This window comes from Triturus cristatus, chromosome 4_2, assembly GCF_964204655.1.
Source record: "Triturus cristatus chromosome 4_2, aTriCri1.1, whole genome shotgun sequence".
NCBI lineage: Eukaryota > Metazoa > Chordata > Amphibia > Caudata > Salamandridae > Triturus > Triturus cristatus.
Window position 1 is genome coordinate 279,282,094 of NC_140586.1, and position 21,414 is coordinate 279,303,507.

At 44.1% G+C, this 21,414-nt stretch overlaps 1 protein-coding gene across 6 annotated transcripts in view; it reads left to right on the forward strand.

Moving 5' to 3' along the window:
• The window catches only part of PBX1 (PBX homeobox 1), a 382,352-nt gene that overhangs the window by 84,101 nt on the left and 276,837 nt on the right, over positions 1–21,414 (forward strand). The gene's annotated exons all lie outside the window — the stretch shown is intronic.

Consider the following 21,414-nt stretch of genomic DNA (forward strand, 5'->3'; position numbering starts at 1 on the left):
GCCACACTCAAACGCGCTGTCAAAACCGTGGCTAAAACATGGTCACCCTTGGCTCTCCATGAATAAACCATCAATGACCATAGTTTGCCGATAACCATAACATCAGCAGGTTTGCTGCTGTGTCACTGACAAATGCAACAAATACTTTTATGAAGAAGTGATTAGGAGTAACTTGATAAATAAAATAGATTACCGTGTGGGAAACATTGATATGTTGCAGGAGACTATTACAATAAAGACTAGGCTGATTAAAATCAACAATCTGAACCCCTGGCCACAAACCAGATCCCATCTTCAACATTACATTTTTATTTAACCAAACCCTTAAATAGTGTGTCCAGTGTAGGTCCAGGAGGACTGGATCCAAGATGGATTTTAGTCCTGACACTTCGCATGGCACTGCGTTGTGACTGATGATGGCACCTCGTGGGCACTAGGGAGGACACTGTCTATGTTTCTCTGTCCTGGATCTCTGAAGTCAATAGTCATAACACTGCATAAACTTTGGTCAAGATACTAATTAGGTACTGGAAACATGGGATATGTGATTCTGTGGTTGTGGCCTTTGGTGAATAATTACTGATATGTCATTTTTACCACATAATGTTAAGTCTATTTGTGTAGCGCACTAAACACCCGTGGGGATATCCAGGCGCTTGAGTCATCTGTTGCATAATCTGCAGACTTAACGGAAAAAAATGTTTTTTAGCTCAAACTGATAAAAAGTTAATAGAAATTGCAGAGACCCATGTTGCCACGAAGTTGAAGTCTTAATCCATTGGTCATCTCACCGTTGCCTATGAGTGCATTTGGATGTTATGTTAAACTGTCACTAATAAGGTGGAACTTTTGCCCAATGTTAACGTGTGAAAAACAATAATTATGAAGTAATAATGTCACAGAATGTGCAGCATTAGGTCGCATCATTTGCTTTTCTTGCGCCTAATTTAGTCAACATAATGCCACATAATTCAGTCCTCCCCTGCCCCATAATTCCAGTGGCCTTGTTTATGGTGCATGAATAGACTTTGGCTTCAAACGCATGGGTCCGGATGCTATAGTCATTGGTTATTAGACTGCCCAGGGTTTCATCCTTACACTGCGAATATGCGTCAGTCATGGTACCTCATAACCAATAGCCCCTGTACAGCCCAGACATCTCTTGGGGTGCTACAAAATAATACATTTACAAAGGAAGGCAAATAAAGGGTATTAGAATCTTCTGCTGGTGAACGCCCCCTTGCTTATTTTGCTCAGTCGTACATTTAGTACATGCGCCATGAAAACCATACACCGGTTCTTGTGGTCTCTGTGAGGGGGGTTACAGCTGCCGAAATCCTCCCCTGCTTTACCTCTCCCTCCAGCTGTCCGACCCCCCGCCTCCCTCCCCCTCCGAGCTTGCCCAGCGTGCTGCGGTCTTTGATTTGAACGCCTCCCCTTTTTTTCAGTTGTAAAACTCATTAGGTCCCACCTGGATACCCCTTCACCATCCTGCCGCATTCCCCACAGGACACCCTGCAGGCTGTGTGAATCTCCATTCGCATCTGAAACCGCCCTGGGGGTGTTGTTTTCAAATGATTAACACAGCATCACCTAAAACATGCAACGAGAAATTGCAAAATGTTTTTTACACACCCGTCAACAGCCTCCCGTAGCACCAGCAAACACCTCTGGCAATATTATATGTAAAACAAAACAAAAATGGAATGAGTTTCTGTGAACACGCGCTGGGTTCCTGGGTTGTAAGGCAAGGCGCGAGCTGTGAGAAAGAATCTCTGATTTTCCCTGTGGTGGTTTCACCTTCCGGAGAAATGTAAAAGACTCAGCGACTACTGTTACAAAAAAAATGTAAAAATGTTAATTTATTAATCACTGAATATATTCCTGCCCTCGTCTGCAATTCTGTTGCTATGCCAACGCCCTGCAAGTTTATTTTCTTAATTCAGGAGAGAACTCAGTCCTCTGCTCCCCTGCTGTTTCATTTGAATGCCGCTGTGGTATCTGTTTAAAATAGAGAAAAGGCAATTGGGGGACGTGGGTGGGGGTGGAGTGGGGGAGGGGAACTAGGCCAAACCACCAGAGCAGTCGGATGCAAAGCAGTGAGGGGCCCTTCTCGGCGCGACTTAGTAAAAAATGACACAAATTAATAACCACTACTTAAACCAGAGCAAGATTAATGGTTCTCTTTCACGGCGGCTTAGTCCACCTGCCACTCGCCCGGCTCTCGTCGGGGCAAAATCAACACTAATCAACATTTATTCCCCCTGTGCCCTTGGGGTCTTGGACTGCTCTACCCGCACAACTCGCGACGCTCTCTCTCTCTCTCTATATATATATATATAAATATATATATACATATATATACACACACACACACACACCCTCTCCCCTTTGCTATCCACACACACACACACACCTTCCCCTTTGCTATCCACACAGACACCCTAACACACACACACCTCCCCTTTTGCTAGCCACACACACACACACACACACACACACCCACCCTAACACACACACCCCTCCCCCTTTGCTATCCGCAAAATCTTTATCGAATCTTCCAGAAGTTGCGCAGGTTCCGTTAACGGTTACTTTGTTTTTTTATAAAGAAACTGTAATTAAAGTGCCCCCTCCCTAAAATTGGAGTGCAGCCAGACTCACATTCTGGAACCCCGGTGCCTCCGGTCGTGTTGCACAGCACTAGTGTTAGCTATGCCCCTTGGCAGGGGGAGAGCGGGCAGTGCGATTCCAACCCGGTTCCTTTGGAGTGTGTCTATGGTATGGAGGGGTGCTTGCTAGACTGAAGCATCTTATGTATTTTTGAACCCTAAGTTAAGTAAGGCGCTATTGGTTCCCAGCGCCTTGAGAGACCCTCACGGGTGAGTAGTTGCGCTTTACCAACCCTGATTGATTGATTGATAGGTGCCTCCTCAAGAACGTTTGGCCATCTAGAGCTTTATTTTGCACCGTTTTATGCCCAATTATTGATTGTAGCTGAAACATTTATTTTAGGTTGAACGTTTGTTCCGACAGATGTTTTTTTTTCAAGCACAGGAGAACAGACGAGTCTTCCACCCTATTCTAAACTTTCGATAGTTAGGTTCATGGAAGACGGGGGAGAAGACTTCCATCCTGAGGAGCCTTGGTAATTCAGTTATCCACCACATACTGTTTCTAGTTTACCTTGAGGACGGTCAGTGCAGTTCAACTAGCAGAGCATTGTGGAAGGTGACTAGTTTGAAATGTATGGTTCACTTGCAACCAAGCGCGCAACACCCATTGGACTCAAAGGGCTTCAGCCGCCCCCCCCCCCCCGTCGTGTGTGGCGGCCCGGGATGAGACAGCTTCCCGGGCACACACACACCCGCACCCGAGCACTCCACAGGTCTTTAAAAAACCATTTGCATGTTAATGAGGCCTCGCTGCTGTTTCACCCCTTCTAAGAGCCCCTGCAGCTCCACTCTGCCTATTGTTTAAAGGTTCAGCCCCCCCCCCAAAATGTTTTCTTAGCCCCCCCCCCCGAAATTTGGCTCTAGTTGCGTCTCTGCTTGTAACACCTTTAAAGTTTTCATTATAGATTTATCCTACTTAGTGTGTTTCGGTGCTTTCGATAGCTCCAAGTGCTAAAACATTCAACGAGACACTGGTTAGCCAAATAACACACACTGCAACACCCTAACACACACACACCTCCCCTTTTGCTAGCCACACACACACACACACACACACCCACCCACCCTAACACACACACCCCTCCCCCTTTGCTATCCGCAAAATCTTTATCGAATCTTCCAGAAGTTGCGCAGGTTCCGTTAACGGTTACTTTGTTTTTTTATAAAGAAACTGTAATTAAAGTGCCCCCTCCCTAAAATTGGAGTGCAGCCAGACTCACATTCTGGAACCCCGGTGCCTCCGGTCGTGTTGCACAGCACTAGTGTTAGCTATGCCCCTTGGCAGGGGGAGAGCGGGCAGTGCGATTCCAACCTGGTTCCTTTGGAGTGTGTCTATGGTATGGAGGGGTGCTTGCTAGACTGAAGCATCTCATGTATTTTTGAACCCTAAGTTAAGTAAGGCGCTATTGGTTCCCAGCGCCTTGAGAGACCCTCACGGGTGAGTAGTTGCGCTTTACCAACCCTGATTGATTGATTGATAGGTGCCTCCTCAAGAACGTTTGGCCATCTAGAGCTTTATTTTGCACCGTTTTATGCCCAATTAAAGTTTTCATTATAGATTTATCCTACTTAGTGTGTTTCGGTGCTTTCGATAGCTCCAAGTGCTAAAACATTCAACGAGACACTGGTTAGCCAAATAACACACACTGCAACACCCTAACACACACACACCTCCCCTTTTGCTAGCCACACACACACACACACACACACACACACCCTAACACACACACCCCTCCCCCTTTGCTATCCGCAAAATCTTTATCGAATCTTCCAGAAGTTGCGCAGGTTCCGTTAACGGTTACTTTGTTTTTTTATAAAGAAACTGTAATTAAAGTGCCCCTTTCCTAAAATTGCCCCCCCCGTCGTGTGTGGCGGCCCGGGATGAGACAGCTTCCCGGGCACACACACAGCCGCACCCGAGCACTCCACAGGTCTTTAAAAGACCATTTGCATGTTAATGAGGCCTTGTTGTTGTTTCACCCCTTCTAAGAACCCCTGCAGCTCCACTCTGCCTATTGCTTAAAGAATCAGCCCCCCCCAAAAAATGTTTTCTTAGCCCCCCCCCCCGAAATTTGGCTCTAGTTGCGTCTCTGCTTGTAACACCTTTAAAGTTTTCATTATAGATTTATCCTACTTAGTGTGTTTCGGTGCTTTCGATAGCTCCAAGTGCTAAAACATTCAACGAGACACTGGTTAGCCAAATAACACACACTGCAACACGTAGCGCAACATTTAGATCAGGGGAAGCGTGGATCTCTGCAGCCACCATCTTGACTTCTACTACCGAGATCTACAGAGATCACACCAAATTTCTGTACCTTATTAGAAGTAGCTTATCAGAGATGATTGCTTCTCAGCGCAATCTGCGCTGTGTCCAGTCAGAAGGAGGAAAGTACAGAAAGCTGTCTGAAGTTTTTGGGGTTCAGAGGTCAAAGGTTTCAGAAGTGTGGAATCCAGGGTTTTTTGTCCTGTTAACTGATAAAGGCCAATCTGGTTGTCCTGGTGAATTTAAGTAATAGAAGATTGGCCACTGTATTTAAAAGCTTGAGAAAAGTACAAGGAACTATGTTGCTAAAAAATACAAACAGTATGTGTTTTTCATAATATATTAGCATGGACAAACCTTTAAGGGAGTGAGTGGTGGGAAAGCGGACATGGGTAAGTGAATGGCCTAATTTAGCAAGGAGGGTACCATGCGTCACCGTGCAGCAATAGCGTTGAAGGCATTACCCCTTTTTAGGTCTCGCCTGACCCAGCGCATGCGCTGGTCTGGCGAGACTTTTTGAGAGGGCTCCAAAAAGTGCTACCAGGCCAGCCTAGAGCTACAGTGCACGTGCGCGGGCACGCGCCGTGCTTTACCGCGATTACTTTCACTTTCGCTTTGAGGTTTGATCGTGATCACTTTCACTTTCGCGGCCGCACGGCCGCTCTGCATAGCCAATAGGTCTCGCTTTTGGGACCTTACAAGTATTTAGTTATGCAACTGTTGCATAGCTAAACACTTATAAGGTCCCAAAGGCGAGACCTATTGGCTATGCCAATGCTTGTTTCGGTTGCTGGAATATTAAAGCGTCCTTGACAGGCACTCGCATGGCAGCCTGCTGAGCCGCTGGGACCTTTCTCCAAGATATGCCTATTACACCCAAGAAATGACATAGCTCAGCCTGGTCAAATGCAGCTTCTTCCGAAAAGGGCTGTGGGAGAATCTGCCCCTCTCATTTTTATTTTTTTGCTTTGATCCACAGCTCTGTCTTCTGACTCTTTGAAAAGCACTAAAATAATCCCAGCTGTCTGGGGCCACTTCACAAATGAACCTCATATTATCCTCTTATTAATGCATAGCATGCTTTATCAGATATATTTTTGTTTTACAGTCGCCAATTATAGTCAAATTTGGTCTGGACAGCAGCTCAACCTCACGGTTCTCTTCTTGAAGTCATGGGCTGGGTGTTGACCTTACAATCTGCTCTGCGCGCCACAAGATCTGCCCACAGTCTGTGTTCTCTGCTCTCCTATGTTTGTTCTGAAGCATGGTCCGCTCACTCCATTTCAAAACTTGAGGATTACCATGCTGTGACTATCAGCACAAGGCCACGTTGATGTCTTGCGGTGCCAGGACAAGGATGTTTGGTGCTCTAGGTGAAGTAGCATTTTGGCCCCGCCTCCCTTCACTGACAACGAGGCCATATTTTATCTAGATTATTTTTCCATCTACAAAGGTTCAGTCACTCCTTTTTGATTATACATCTCCAAGAAAGCCCTTCATCTTCTGCATGAGGTAATTACACTTATCAGCCCATACCCGCTTTGTGCAGAATATGCTGGATGACTTTGTGCAGGAACAATAGACATTGTTGTTACAACTTTTGAAAGAGACACTTAGCACCAGGTGCTGAGCTAAGTTTAGTAAAGACTAGTAGAAGAAGTCTTCCGCCCCAAACCAGGTCTTTTGCCTTTAGGCTGCCTTTGGGTTGATTCGTTTCAGTGAATCTGGTTCTGATGCACACACATTTGCTGACATCTTCTGTGCCCTGCAAATTAGGAGCTTAAACCTTGAAACGCCATTACCCTTCTGTCCAGGGCCAGTCTGTATACCGACAGCACCCTTGGTGAAAACAAAATTGGTGCACCAATGAACCAAAGCCTGCACTTCATAACCTCATGATTTTATGTCCATAAGTCCTCATCGCCAGCTTGACAATCTTTTTTCCCGATCGCTCTAAATTTGATATATTTTATCTTCACAGGTCCTTTTTGATGTATTACCTGCTGTAACTTTTTAGTTAATTTGTGTGTTCTATTTTGTACCGCACCTTTGTTTTTAAATTCTTGCCTTGTACCCTCCTTTGTACAGTGCTCTGATACCCTTTTTTGGGTCATGTTCGCGCTTTATAAAACTTTAAATAAATCAGCGCATATTATTCCTATACTCAGAGGATGACTTACCAGCACCAGTACAAGCTCTGCTTCCAGCAGAGTTGGTACAGCCCAAACAGCGGTGCAAGCTTCTTGTGCGCATGTGCGCCGGATGCACGCACACTAACACATACAGTCCCTCTCTCTCTCTCTCGCATCAATGCTTCATTGAGGAAGGGCGGCTACAGTACAAACAATGTCAGGTAACTTTACTCTCGTGACACATGTAAGTAGGTCATTCTGCCCTGTTTAACTTTTGGCCAGTGTTAGTTTAGCCTTTTATTGTAAGAGCTCCATGTAATAAAAGGAAGGGGGGCCAGAAAGCTGAGCACCTTCGAATTGGACAACAGCAGCAGCTGTAATTTACAGTGCTTAGAAAGCGCAGCAGAGCAAGAGGAAGTGCTATGTCAAAAGAAGTTATTAGAATGTAGCAGCTCGCCCTGTAGAATAATGCTCTAAATTAGTTTGAAAAATAACTTCAATATGATTCATAACGGTAGAGTGCCAGTTCAGAATACTACACATTTCAGAGACAACACAGAAGTCCTGAATTCTGCATTAAATATACATTAATCACAGTCATAATGCTGCTTATCAAGGTGAGGCGAGTACCACTGAAGGTTATCAGAACAAGAGTTGCCTCTCAAATAAACCCAGCTGTAAATAAGAAGGAAACATCAGATGTGGATCGACAAAACACCACAAATTGTGCTCCCTGCTCAGCTTGTTAACAGAAACCGCTGTTAAAGGTACACACACACTTGGGATGACTTGACTCCTTCTACCGAGCTACTCTCCCCTCTCCTGACGTGTTATAGATTAGAGCCACTCACTCTGGGTAAATGGAGTCATAAAGCAACAGAAAGAAAATGACGTAGTCCTTTGCAGGAAGAAGATGAGAAATAAAAGACCACCCCTAAACAAAATGGTTTCAACCGAACCTTTAGGCGAGCAGATAAGGAAAAGCCTGCAGGAACAATTACAATTATTTGAGATATCTGGCCTTTTCAAGCTCGATGTTGAGGTCACAGGTCACGGTGCTTTTCAGTGGCCCCTCCTAGCAGGATTTAAGACTCTCAAAATGGAACTGCATCACCCGAATCGCTGGAAGTGTTTGATGCGTTTAGCGTCTCTCCCCTGTGCCTAATGTCGTCTGCTCCAGTGCTGGAAATGGAAAAATAGAAGTGCAGGTACTTTGTCCCAGAGTACTTGCTTGTTTCAGAAAAGTGCCGGTACCCTCCCATTAAAAGTATTACATCTCTCTTGAGAAGTGCAGGTACTCTCCCTCTCAAAATAAAAAAGCATTTGCAATGCAATAGGTCTCACAGTTACACGAGTTAAAGCTATTGACATTGTAAATGTCAATGCCTTTTATTTATGTTTTTAAAACGAAAACAATTATAAAAGGCATTGTTATTTGCAATGGCAATAGCACAAACTCGCGTAAATGCGAGACCTATTGCATTGCAAATGCTTGTTTAAAAGATGTTCTCTGCCTGCACTAGTCTAGCCCTGCCCATGGCACTTAATTCGTCAAAAACATAATTAGCAGGCCCGAGGGTATTTCACAAGAGGCCGTTCAGATTGCACACCATACCAGTGCTTCCAAATGCTTGTACCACTGTTACCCTCAAACCATCACACTGCAACAGTTGTGACAATTTGGATTATTTCATGTCACAAAAGCTGTAAAAAGGGCCTGGACGAAGTATTGTCATCTTAATTTATACTGAATGTTAAAATGCTTTAGATACACCACCTCACAGTACTTGGCTGAACACATCTTCATTCGCGCCCCATTAGATCTGCTGTAGGTGCGAGGGTGCCACCAGCCGCATCCTTACTCTTTCCTAGTCGCTCCCCCTTCAGCTGAGTTTCCGGCGGGAACGGCCATATTTCACAAGTGTGTTTACGTTTTTGCTTTGGAATTCTGCGAGCTGTGGTAGCGCTGTGAGCCCCGGAACATGGAAGGCGAGCTGGCCGAACAGGTGAGGGCGCAGCCCGGCATGTGGGCAGGGCGTCCCCCTGGCTCAGCGGGGCTGGCAGCACCCGCGCAGGGCAGCGGGCCCGGCGCCGTGTTGTCTCACAGAGCTTTTCATAAGTGATGCGCGCTTCCTATGGAGCGTCAAGTAACTGGGCATCGTCCTCATAGGGACGGAGGGACTGTATAACCACCTCTTCCCAGCCCCAACCCCTGGGAATTCTAGGGACTTGCATTCTTATATTATCCACATTAAATGTCAGCTGTTGCATGTGGTTGCTCTCTCAAGGGCACCTCTGGCAGTGGTGGCTGGTAGGGAACGGTGGCGGAGGCAGAGGTGGGTGTGGGTTTGGAAAGAAAGGAAAGAAAAGACTCACCTGCTGGTCACCGCTTGCAGCCGCCACCTCTCATCCATCCTCCCTGTTTTCCTGTCTCCTGGCAGCACCCAGGCTCCCAGACTCCTCTAGCCAATCACGACGCTGCTGTCACCAGCATGACAGCAGCGTCGTGATTGGTGTGAGCGGCCTGGTTCAGCACTCAGACAGGGAGTGGGAGTCTGTGCATGTTCTCCACCCAGGCTGTGCAATACAGCTGGGTGGAGAGTATGCAAAGTGCATATTACGGTTTGGCCAGCCCAAGACACCCGGCCAAACTGTCATGCGCACTTTGAAAGTGCCTACCACTCCTCCTCTGGCTCTGAACAGCCCGCCCCCCAACCAACTGAGTCAGTACGGTAAAATAAAAATTATAATAATGTTGCGTTCAGACTGATCACAACGCTACTGTAAGGCAGCGTCGTGATTGGCTAGGGGATTGTGGTAGGCTGTGTTTCCTGGTGTCGGAGAAGAGAAGAGGACAGAGCAGAGGCGGTGGCAGCCGTGCCAGGTAAGATTTTAAAAAAAATGTATTCCCCCTCTCTCTTCCGCCCTGCCCCACTATCCCCGTTCAGTAGCAGCCGCTACTGCCTATGATTTATTCTGTGACTGTGGTTCATGTTGTCAGATTACCTTCATCTTCACAACATCACAGACTTGGTGATTGATCGGTCCTCGGCCATTCCGATGATCACACCATATCCTGTGACCAGAGTTGAGTACTATTTAATACTGAAGTTTTCCACTAGCACCTGGCCTAAGATTAGGGATGAACACATCACCCCAGGCCATTACGGGCACGCTCTTTTGTTGTTCACTTTTTACCTACAAATCATCGTTTTCAGGTGTTTCAGTCTAATTGGGTAAATGGAAGTAAAACAAGGCTACAGCACCCAGAATGCATTAGGTTATCAGATAAAAGTCCTGGACTGAAAAGAGTGTCAATAATGACCTGAAGGGAAGTGGTCACCCCACCAAACAGCAAAGGGTACTGGCTGGCTTCTCAACACATCTGCCATGCTGAACAAAATAATTGTACATCTTAGATTGTGACAACGCCCCCTCGCTGGTGTCTGGATTTTATTCAAGCCTGTGCTTTTGCATTTTCTGTCCAGCACATGACGGTTATGGCAGGGGTATAGGAAGGGTAGTATCAGCTGAAATCTTTAACTTGAGCTGTTCTTTAAATCTCTCACCCATCTGTTAGAAATAAAATCTACTTTTATTTATAATTATCTTACTATTAAATGCTGTGCATTCACTTAAGTTTTTGTTTTACTGCACGTCAAATCAGGTGTACCACAAAGTGTGGCAGTAGTACTGCAACACAACATTCCCATTGCACGTGATTTATATATAGCCACAATGCATTACCCTTTGCCATTTGGTGGCTGTTAATGCCTTTCTTCCAGTACTTAATTTGTAAAACAAAGTAAGTGCCAGGGTCCATCTCTGGAGGCCACTGCACCCTGCACCTGCATTTGCCCCTGCCAGTGCTGCCATTGACAGAACCAACACAAGTACTAACCATCGCAGTGCTAAAAGTGTGACAATTCAAACAATTCCTGGCCACCCAAAGCTATAATAATGGTGCGAGCAACAGGTGAATTCATTTTCAGTGTATATTGACTTATGAAACACTATTGTTGTGCTTATCTCAAAATTTGGCAGGCAGCGCCACCATGTGGTGGACAGTTTATACAGCAGGAGCTGACAATTAATTACCAGTGCCGAGAACCGGAAACCACCTGCTCGAATTAAGCACTTCTTTTGTCACTGTTGCAACCTACTTTTTCCATGAATTAGGGGCATGTTTTCTTTATAATTGTCTAGGTTCCCTATTTTTTCTGAATTGCTACATGATTCAAGAATAATCAGTATGCAGATGTGTATTCTGGCCAGACTGTTTATAATCCGCCTATACTGAGGGCATTCTTCAGTCCGTACTCGTGCACTTAATTTTAAGCAGGGACATGGACTGTTTCTTCCCAAAAATATGGTCTACAAATCTTCTATATTAATGTAAAGCCAATTCTTGTTGTGCAAGAGAGAATCCAGTTTGCTGTGTGCTTTGTATAAGCTGTTACTGCTATTGTGTTTATTATAATGCACCACAGCGTGCAATACCTGTTTAAAAGCTGACCAGTAATTTCCTTATTACAGTCGAGTTGCGACTTCGTAGTTATAGTAGCAGCAGCTGGAGCATTAGCATTATTGCATTATTTAGACTTTTTTTTATTATTACTTTTATTGTTGTCATATTGTTGTTATTACGATTTTCATTATTGTTTCATCTAATATTATAATTAAATTATTAGTGTGAAAATTGGTAATTGTTAAATTTTCATAAACTTAATAATGTTATTATAAATGCTATCTTTATCATTCTATTGCAGAATTACCGATTACTAATCTTCTTACTGATATTATGTTGTTAGTGTTAAATCTTAATGTTGTTTCTGTTATTATAATTAATAATCTTAGTGTTTTAACTATTATTGAGATGTTATAAATTATATTTACAAGTATAACAAATTGGGACGTGTGTAACTAAAGTGTTCATTTGGCCCTTAACTTGCCTGTGATTGGGTGTTGTTGAAGGGACTCTAGGATGGTTTAACCTTGATAAAACAGAGATTTCATCCGGGATGATATTCTCCCATCTATCTTCATCCATCACCGCGCCGCTGAAATATGCAAATGAGGCAAATGTATAGGAGTGCGGTGCAGTTAAATGGGGCGTTGCAAACGTTCTGTGTACTCTGGTGACAGGGTGATGCCACTTACTGTCGCAATTTAGTGCAGGATGTAGTGCAATTGCTTACTCTGTATCAGGCCGGTGACAGAATACAAATCGGGCCGCGGGGCTTATGGCAGAAATTAGGGTGTGCATTTTTTAACCCCATTAACGCCTCCATCTTGTACTTCTCCGCAGAAATGAACATTCACTGCTTGATATATGGGCCAACGGGTTCGCCTTGCAGCAGTTGTTGGGTAGATGACACATGTCCTGCCCCGAGCGTGTTGTGGAACGGTCCACGCTTGCTTGTTTCTGATTGGTCATCATGCAATTTTAGGGGCTGGTGTATTTCATTATCAAGCCAAATCAAACAGACACTCAATCCCCCCAAATCAAACAGACACTCAATCCCCCCACAGACTTATCCTCGCCCCTCAAAGCCCACCTGTGGCATCTGATAGTAACAAAACGAATTCTAGCAAGTATAGAGTGAATCGTAATATCACTAAATAGGTTTTTAATAAAAGCTGGTCAGTTTTGGACAGTAACATACTGATTCAAGACAGCCAATTTTTTCAAAAGTAATGCAATACTTAGTGATAGCACTTCAATTTATGACCACAAATTATTGATTTGTGACTGCACTTAATCGATATATCACAACTGTATATTGATTCGTTAGAGCTCATCGATTTGTGACATCCGAGGATCAACCGGTGACAAGAGAGGCACGATTGAGGATATCAGTGTATCAGTTTGTGAAAGAAAGAAAGAAGTGATTGATGACTGGAACGAGATGTTGGTGAAATTAAAGGATCAAATGATGACAGCAACAGATTCATTTTGGACAACAGAGGATCAAATTGCGACAACTACAGCATGATGACGACATCATTAGAGTTATTGATTTCAGCGTTTTGTGTATAGCATCAACACAGTGATTGCTAAGGTGCACAGCGATCGTTGACATCAGTGGAGCAATTGGTGGTATCAAGAGACCGATTGCTGATGAGCTGGCGATATCAGTGGATTGAATAGTGACATCGAATGATTGGTGGAAGCAGTTGTTTAAATTTCTGATTAATTGGTAACATCACTGAATTGAATCGCGACTCAAGTGATTTCTGCCTGTCAGGAACTGACCAATCAGTGAAGAAAACAGTGATTGTGGATCAGTAAAAAGTTGGCGACGAGACTGGATTAGTGACAAGAAGAGATTGAAAATTCCATTTGATCAGATAGTGACAACAGATCACAAGGTAATATTAATGGATCAGTTGCGGTTGACATCCACACATCAGGGGTAGTAAGCGCTATATAAATGCTATTACAATTAAAATTGCACATTAATTGGGGAAAGTGGAGCAATTAATGACAAGAATGGAGTAATGGTATAATCATGCCAACAATTGGAGCCACTAGTTGAAATCAGACAACCGATTGGTGGTTTCAGTAAATCAGTTGGGTGATGGTAACTAGTGACCGCAATGTATCGATTGGAGAGAGTAATGGGTCAGTTAGTGGCATTGCTCATAAAAAGTTAGTGACAGCAATTCTTGACCAGAGTCCGATGCAATAAATCCATCTGACTGGCATTGTGGAGACTCCTTGGGATAGCCCTATTTTCCCATGGCCATGCTTCGCAGATTGTTTCGGAGAATCAAACCAACAAAAGTTTCAATATCTTGATCTAGTAAATATTTTTATAGCATGATGTTCACCCTGCGGGCATCTCACATCTAAATGAAATAAGGGTAAAACAAATAACAGCAGCTATGGCACTCTAAAAGTAGAATTCTGCGAAAAAAAACATGTTTAATGACTTTCTAAAATCAGCAGCGCAAGAAACTTTTGAGAGTTTTCGAAAACTGACTGGAAAGTAATGGAAAGCGCTTATGTGCTTAAAGGTACTTCTAAGCAGCGGTTGCTATATAAAAGTGCTGCTGAATGCCAACCATGACAACCGCTCCTAGCAAAGTCGTGCTTGCTGTGCAGTACAAACTGCTTAGTTCTTTGCACACGTGTTTTATAGAGTCTCTTATGCAGTGGTCCAAGTGCATAAAAGAAAATAAGGGAAGGGTGATCCTGAGAACTGTGGGGGCGGGGTGAACGAGTGAGGGGTGCGGTCAATGACTGAAAATAACATTTTCTGTTTATTTTGTTGGTATTTCACCTACAGGTAACCGTATATAAAATACACACCTTACATGAAAATTGACTCCATTGTGCATTTGCGACCCAAGCTCTCCAGAACACTAGTGCGGCACAAGCCCCATAGTACCCTTTATATGTCGCAGTGTGTGTGTGCTCGCTAGACTATAGTTGTGTCCTTATACTCCATTGCATGTGTATCCTCTATTGCGTAGTACACTTGTGTTTCTTTAGCTCCATAACAGACGTGTGTGTAGTCTGTTCTATATTGCACGTCGGTGTCTAAGGCTCCTTTACACACTCGTGTTGACCCTGCTTCTTAAAGCACTAGTGACCCCCCCCCCACACCCGAGTAGCACATTAAAACTTTAAATCTTCTGTGCTTTACCCTTTTTTTTTTTTAAATGTAATGAATAGTTTGATAGTTGTCTTCTCTCCATTTATGAGACGCATTTCAAATAAAACGCACAATCTTCAGTTGTTTCATTCCCCCCTCCCTCCCCCCCCCCCCCTTAAAGTAACATTTTGACTGCCATGCTCCGAGCTGGCCCTTTCCGTGCATAGCAATGCATTTGGGTGCATTAAATTCCATATAAAGTTCACAAAATAAATGAATTATGCATGCGTAATTAATTTTCTTGATGAATTGGGTCTTAAAAATACAATTGCTGTTTGCTTTTAAAGCTCCAGAAACCAGAATTAAAGATAAAATAATGGTCGCTGCCTCCGCCTTGAGATGTTTATGACTTGGAAAGTAGCTCTTTGGAAGCAGCCGGGTCCATAAATATGTGGATATAGTAACATATCAGGGTTTGAGGAGAAGGAATCATGGATTTAATTGTACAATAGCAAGCATCATTCTTGCATTTGGCTTTAGCACACGCATGCGCATTTCGTTCTTCAGAAACAAGTGTGTATTTTTATTTTTTAGGAATATATATATATATTTTTCTTTGGCAAGGCCAATATTTTACACTGTAATCTGTAAACTATGCCCATTGAGGTCTACTGCGTTACTAGACCATGTTGCCTTCCCCCGCTATTGTGTTATTACCACAGTGGTGTGCAAAGTAATATGGTAAATGGCGACAGATAGATTGGATAGAGCGACAAGATTCTCTTTTTCCGTCGTTGCCTTCACGCTGAAGGCTTCAGGACCAGGCAAAATGTTTTAGACTCCCATCTTCTTCATTTGGTTCAAATGCCTGATTTCGCACAATACACTTTAGGTCTCTGTGTCTCTGCTCCCAAGTCTCCAGAAAGTCTGTGCTTTGCAAGAAAATTGGTTCATACACTAACTCATTGACTCATACTTTCTGCTTGAACAGGTTCGAGCCAGTTCTAGTGCTTTGCCTCTGTCTGTCAGTCCTGCCACAGGGGTTGTGGGTTTACGTGGGATGATGGTGTGGGCTCAGCTGACCTTTTGTCTCAAAGACTCTTAGCCCGCCTTCTAGTGGGCACTTAGACACAGGTGTCCATGACTGGTCCAGAACCACGTAAGCTGGGTAGCCAGTGAGCATCACTGCTGCTGTTGCATCAGTCGACAACAGTCACCCGACCTAGCCTGTACCATCGCACGTTCAAGTCCACCGCTGACCAGTCTAGAAATTCAAAAAGCATAACCTTCTTAGCCAATGTGCTTCAGTCTACCACAAGGGAGTGCACTATCAGATGAAATCATTGGTTACTTTAACAAACTCGTTGTCCTGTCCTAGAGGTGATGTTTGATTGGAGCACCATGTGACTGAGGCCACTCTGTGCACAAGTGTGTATGATTCTTTTTTTTATAACATCGGCTCCCTTCTGTGGCCACCGGAACATAATGGTGTAGGGTATTTCATTGGACGTGCAGGGACCTCATACCAAAGAGGAGTGTAAAATCCCACTGTAATGCAAACTGAAGTTAGCCCCTAACTGATGTTGTGTCACTGCATAGCTGGGGTATGAAAGCAGTGCCCTTATAAAGGATATGCATCGCACACGTGATCACCTTAGCGCACAGTACTGTTATGCAGGATGTGGCTGGCCCTTGTATCACCATCAAAGTACAGAGCCCTTACTCAGGATGTAAAAGCTCTCACGTGGCATCAGCATTCAACAGCCTTAATCGGTGTGCATCATTGCACATATTTTGCCAAAAAAGCATATTAGCAAGCATTACACACGCAATAACATTAATGCACCGTAACCTTAAGTAGGACACATCTGATAGCACTAAAGCGCAGTACCCCTTTAGATCAGCCTTAAGCAGCGTGTAGCATTACATACCCGTTAGTGTTAAAGTACTCTTTCCTACATAAGGCAGTTTTACACGTCCCATAATATTAAAGCACAGCACCCTTACCCATGCACACCTCATAGCACTAAACACACCACCCTTACATACACACACCTCCTAGCACTAAACACATCACCCTTACACGCCTTCACCTCATAGCACTAAGCACACCACCCTTACATACACAAACATCATAGCACTAAACACACCACCCTTACATACACACACCTCCTAGCACTAAACACATCACCCTTACACGCCTTCACCTCATAGCACTAAGCACACCACCCTTACATACACAAACATCATAGCACTAAACACACCACCCTTACATATGCAAACCTTATACCACTAAACTCACCAACCTTAAATACACACGCCTCATAACACAAAACACACCACCTACATATGCACCTTTCATAGCACTAAACTTACCACACTTATATACACACACCTCATAGCAATAAACTCACCACCCTTACATACGGACACCTGTTAGCATTAAACTCACCACTTTAAAGAACACCTTCATAGCACTAAGCTCACCCTCCTTACATATGCACTTCTTATGGCACTAAACTGACCACTCTTAAATACGCTTACCTCATAGCACTAAACACACCGCCCTTCCATATGTACACCTCATTGCACTAAACTCAGCACCCTTACATATGCACACCTCATAGCACTAAACTCATCGCACTTACATACGCACACCTCATAGACCAAACTCCCCACCCTTACACGTGCCCATCTCATAGCACTAAACTCACCACCCTTACATAGGCACACTTTGTGGCACTAAACTGACCACCCTTACATACGCACACCTCATAGCACTAAACACTCCACCCTTACAGCCGCACAGCTTATAGCACTAAATACACCACCCTTACATACACACACCTCATAGCACTAAACTCACCACACTTACATACACACACCTCATAGCACTAAACTTCGCACTCTTACACGTGCACATTTTATAGCACTAAACTCAGCACCCTTAAATACGCACACCTCCTAGCACTAAATTCGGCACCCTTACATACGCACACATCATAGCACTAAACTCAGCACCCTTACATATGCACATCTCATAGCACTAAACTCACCACACTTACGTACACACACGTCATAGCACTAAATCTCACCACACCTACATACGTACACCTCATAGCACTAAACTCAGCACCCTTACATATGCACACCTCATAGCACTAAACTCATTGCACTTACATACGCACACCTCATAGACCAAACTCATCACCCTTACATAGGCACACTTTATGGCACTAAACTGACCACCCTTAAATACGCACACCTCAGAGCACTAAGCACACCACCCTTACATACGCAAGCTTCATAGCACTCAACTCACCACACTTACATACGCACGCTTCATAGCACTAAGCACACTACATTTACATACGTAGACCTTGTAGCACTAAAGCACAGCATCCTTACACCTGCACATGTGCTAGTATGAAAGCACAGCGCCCTTACACATACTCTGGCTGTTCCTCATACTGCAAGCCACCTCGATTCTCATTTCCCTTTTATTCCTGTCTTCACTACTACTCTTCCCTGCATGTTGGCCTTTGCGTTACCCTCTTACTCTTTTTACAAGTGTTGTTATCCATCTCCTTTCCAACTCCTTCCTCCCTTGCTTTCTCCCTTATTGCTTTACGTTGGATAGCGATTCACTCTGGTCTCCTAGTTAGTTTTCTTCTCATCACCTTCAAACACCTTAATGGACTGCCCCCTTTATGCTTCGGCTATTACACTGTGTGCTCCCTCTTGTATTCTTTTCTCTGTCTCGCTATTTTGGTGTTTTCTCTGTGCTACTCCAAAACTCTGGAACTCTTTCCTTCAGGCTGCTTCTTTGCCTCCTCCCTACAATCATTTCACTTTCTTCTAAAAATGCTCTTACTTTTATCTCTTTCTTCTTCCCAGGTTGTAAAGTACTATATTATAACTATACATTAAGATTTTTGTTGTTGGTATTCCCTTTTTTCTTGTAAAACACTGGTTAGTTATGCTGCTATATAAATTCAGTGAAATGAAATACATTTACAATCTTGCTGAAGGTGAATTCTATTTGATATATATAGTTTTATCAAATTGGTTTCATTCGAAAATTACTTTCATATAAAGCAGCGCAGACCTTTAAAAATGTGGTTAGCAAATGGCAAGTGAGCAGAAATTTCCACAAAGTATTAAAGATTTCCAATGCTATAGAAAAATGAAAAAAACGACGTTAATGGCAAATTAGTGGATTCCACTATTTTGTCTGCCTACATTTCTGCACTCCACCTACACGATCCCCAAGTTCAGCCTAGTCTGTTTCTTTGACTCTGTGAAGGTTTACAGAGAACACTGTTAGAACAAGCATTTACAATGCAACGGTCTCGGCATTGTTAAAGTTAGAGCTATTGGCATTGCTCATGACAATGCCGTTTCTTTAAATGTTTTAAAAACAAAAAGATAAACAAAAATAATGTCATGAGCAATGCCAATAGCTCTAACCGGCCCCTTTAAATTGCATACGGAAACTACTTCGTGATGGACATGTTGGAACGAAATGAGCCGACGTCATCAATTCATATCGTGGTCAAGGGAGCTTTAACATCCACCTATGCTCACCAGCAAAGGCACGCTCACATGGCTGTGTGCGTGGAGATGCGAGGTGCTCAGGGCTGTGAGGCTGAGCGGCAGCTCGTCTGTCATTCTAACACTGCAATTTCCTGACTTGTGAGGTCAAAACACAGCTATTAATACTGGTAAATACTCAGGCAGGCAAGCTTAAAGAACTAGAAGTCATTTTAAGAGGTCGATGAACTAACCGTCAAAACTCCTCGGGCCAGACCATTTTTGCAATAGGGGAGATGTGGTATCACAACATTTTCACAAAGGCACTCCTTAGTGCTGCCACAGTCTATGTTAGTTATCAGTCTTACTGTAAATATTGATAGTTGTTCGCCAACAATAATTTGCGCGAAACTCACCCATAGACCTGTACCCCCCCTCCAACAAGCAGGTAGAACTTACAAGATGGTACGTTCCACAGCGGCTTTTTTCCCCACCCCTTTAAGGGGGGCTCGCGCTCCGCTCGTTGGTGCGTACCAACGCACGAGCCAGCTGGAGGGGCAGGGGCGGAGGAATGAGGAGATTACTTCTTCAGTCTTTTGTCTCCGTGCCGAGTAGCTGATTGGCTATGTAAGCGGTCGAATCCAAGAGAGCCGAGGAGTACCGGCTCGACGCTCCGAAAGTAAAAGCGATAGCGTGTGTGCGCGGGAGCAACGCTTACTTCTTTAGTCTTTTGTCTCCGTGCCGAGTAGCTGATTTGCTATGTAAGCGGTCGAATCCAAGAGAGCCGAGGAGTACCGGCTCGACGCTCCGAAAGTAAAAGCGATAGCGTGTGTGCGCGGGAGCAACGCCGGGGCACCACCGCCTTTCTCCGAGGCACAGCAAAAATGCCTCGGAGAAAGGGAGCCTCATTTTCGGATTTGGGGGCGTGTTTTGCTGTTGTCTCCTCCCTGAGACTTCTTGCAAAAAACAAGCCCCCCGATCCGAAAAGGACGGGGCTTCAATGGAGTGACTGGACCTCTTCTCCAGTGGCTGGCCAGCATTTAAGAGGCCAGCCAATGGAGAACAGGAGAGAAGAGGGGCGGGTGCAAGCCCCTCTTCTCAAAGTCACTCCAACTCATTAAATCTCGGAGCGAGACTGCGCAAGCGCAGCCTTTCGCAGCCGAGACCTAAAAAGGGGGAGCCTTAGAACTTCTCCAATCTGATGAAGAACTGTTGTTTTTATATGGAAGAGTTTATACTACAACAGAGGAGATGAAAACAAACCCCCAGCGTGGTAATTGTGCGTACCAGACCAGTCTCAGTGTAGAAACATCAGTTCTTCATCAGCTCAGTGAATTTCTGGAACTGCATAAGCCCTTGTGTATGGTCCTGAGGAGGCCCAAGTAGGAGAGCCGAAACGCATCATATTTTAAAAAAACATATGGAGTCTCCCAACATGTAAATTACGCAATGACTGTGGACATTGTATGAGCACCCAAAGAAAAACTAGAAGCCCATCAAATTTTAATAGTGGCTGTCCTGGAAGCCCGTGGGAGACGATCATTAAGGTGGACTCAATTTGGGAAGAATTTCTTGAGAGTCACCCACATTGAATCAACACACAAGGAATGGAAAATGTTCACAAAGCTTGATGCGGACTTAAGTACTTTCTGTTCAGTTTGTTAGTTGTGGTTTTAGGTTTTTGTCCAAATGGTTGATTTGAATATGGTACATGTGTGACAATCAGACTATGAATTAATAGCAAATTATATTTGCATGGTATTGCAAATACTTGTTGTCTCTGTTGTTGAGTAGTGTAAACAGCCCAACTCCATCCCTATAGAGAACCCCTGTTGTAAATATGGGTGCACAGAGAGCAGACACTACTGCCTGAAAGGGGAGATCTTCTCTGTCCGCCTCAGCGAATCTGTTATTCTGCCGCCATTGGTGATGCTAATAGGAGCATCGCAGACTCTGATGTCGGAAAATATTTCTTGTACTGCGTGAACCCCCACCTCACTTTGAAAGCTGGAGACAAATGGAACCTTTCACAGTGTGATCAGGTGTGAAAAAAGGCCATTTTGACTTCTGCTCTCTATTGCAAATGCCTTGCGGGTCCATATCCTATTGCATGCAGTTAATAGTCTCCTTCCTAAGAAATTGACTGCGCGGGATGATGATAGGCTGGCTTGACTTAGGAGGCCTTCTTTACTTGGATGCTTGATCCAAAT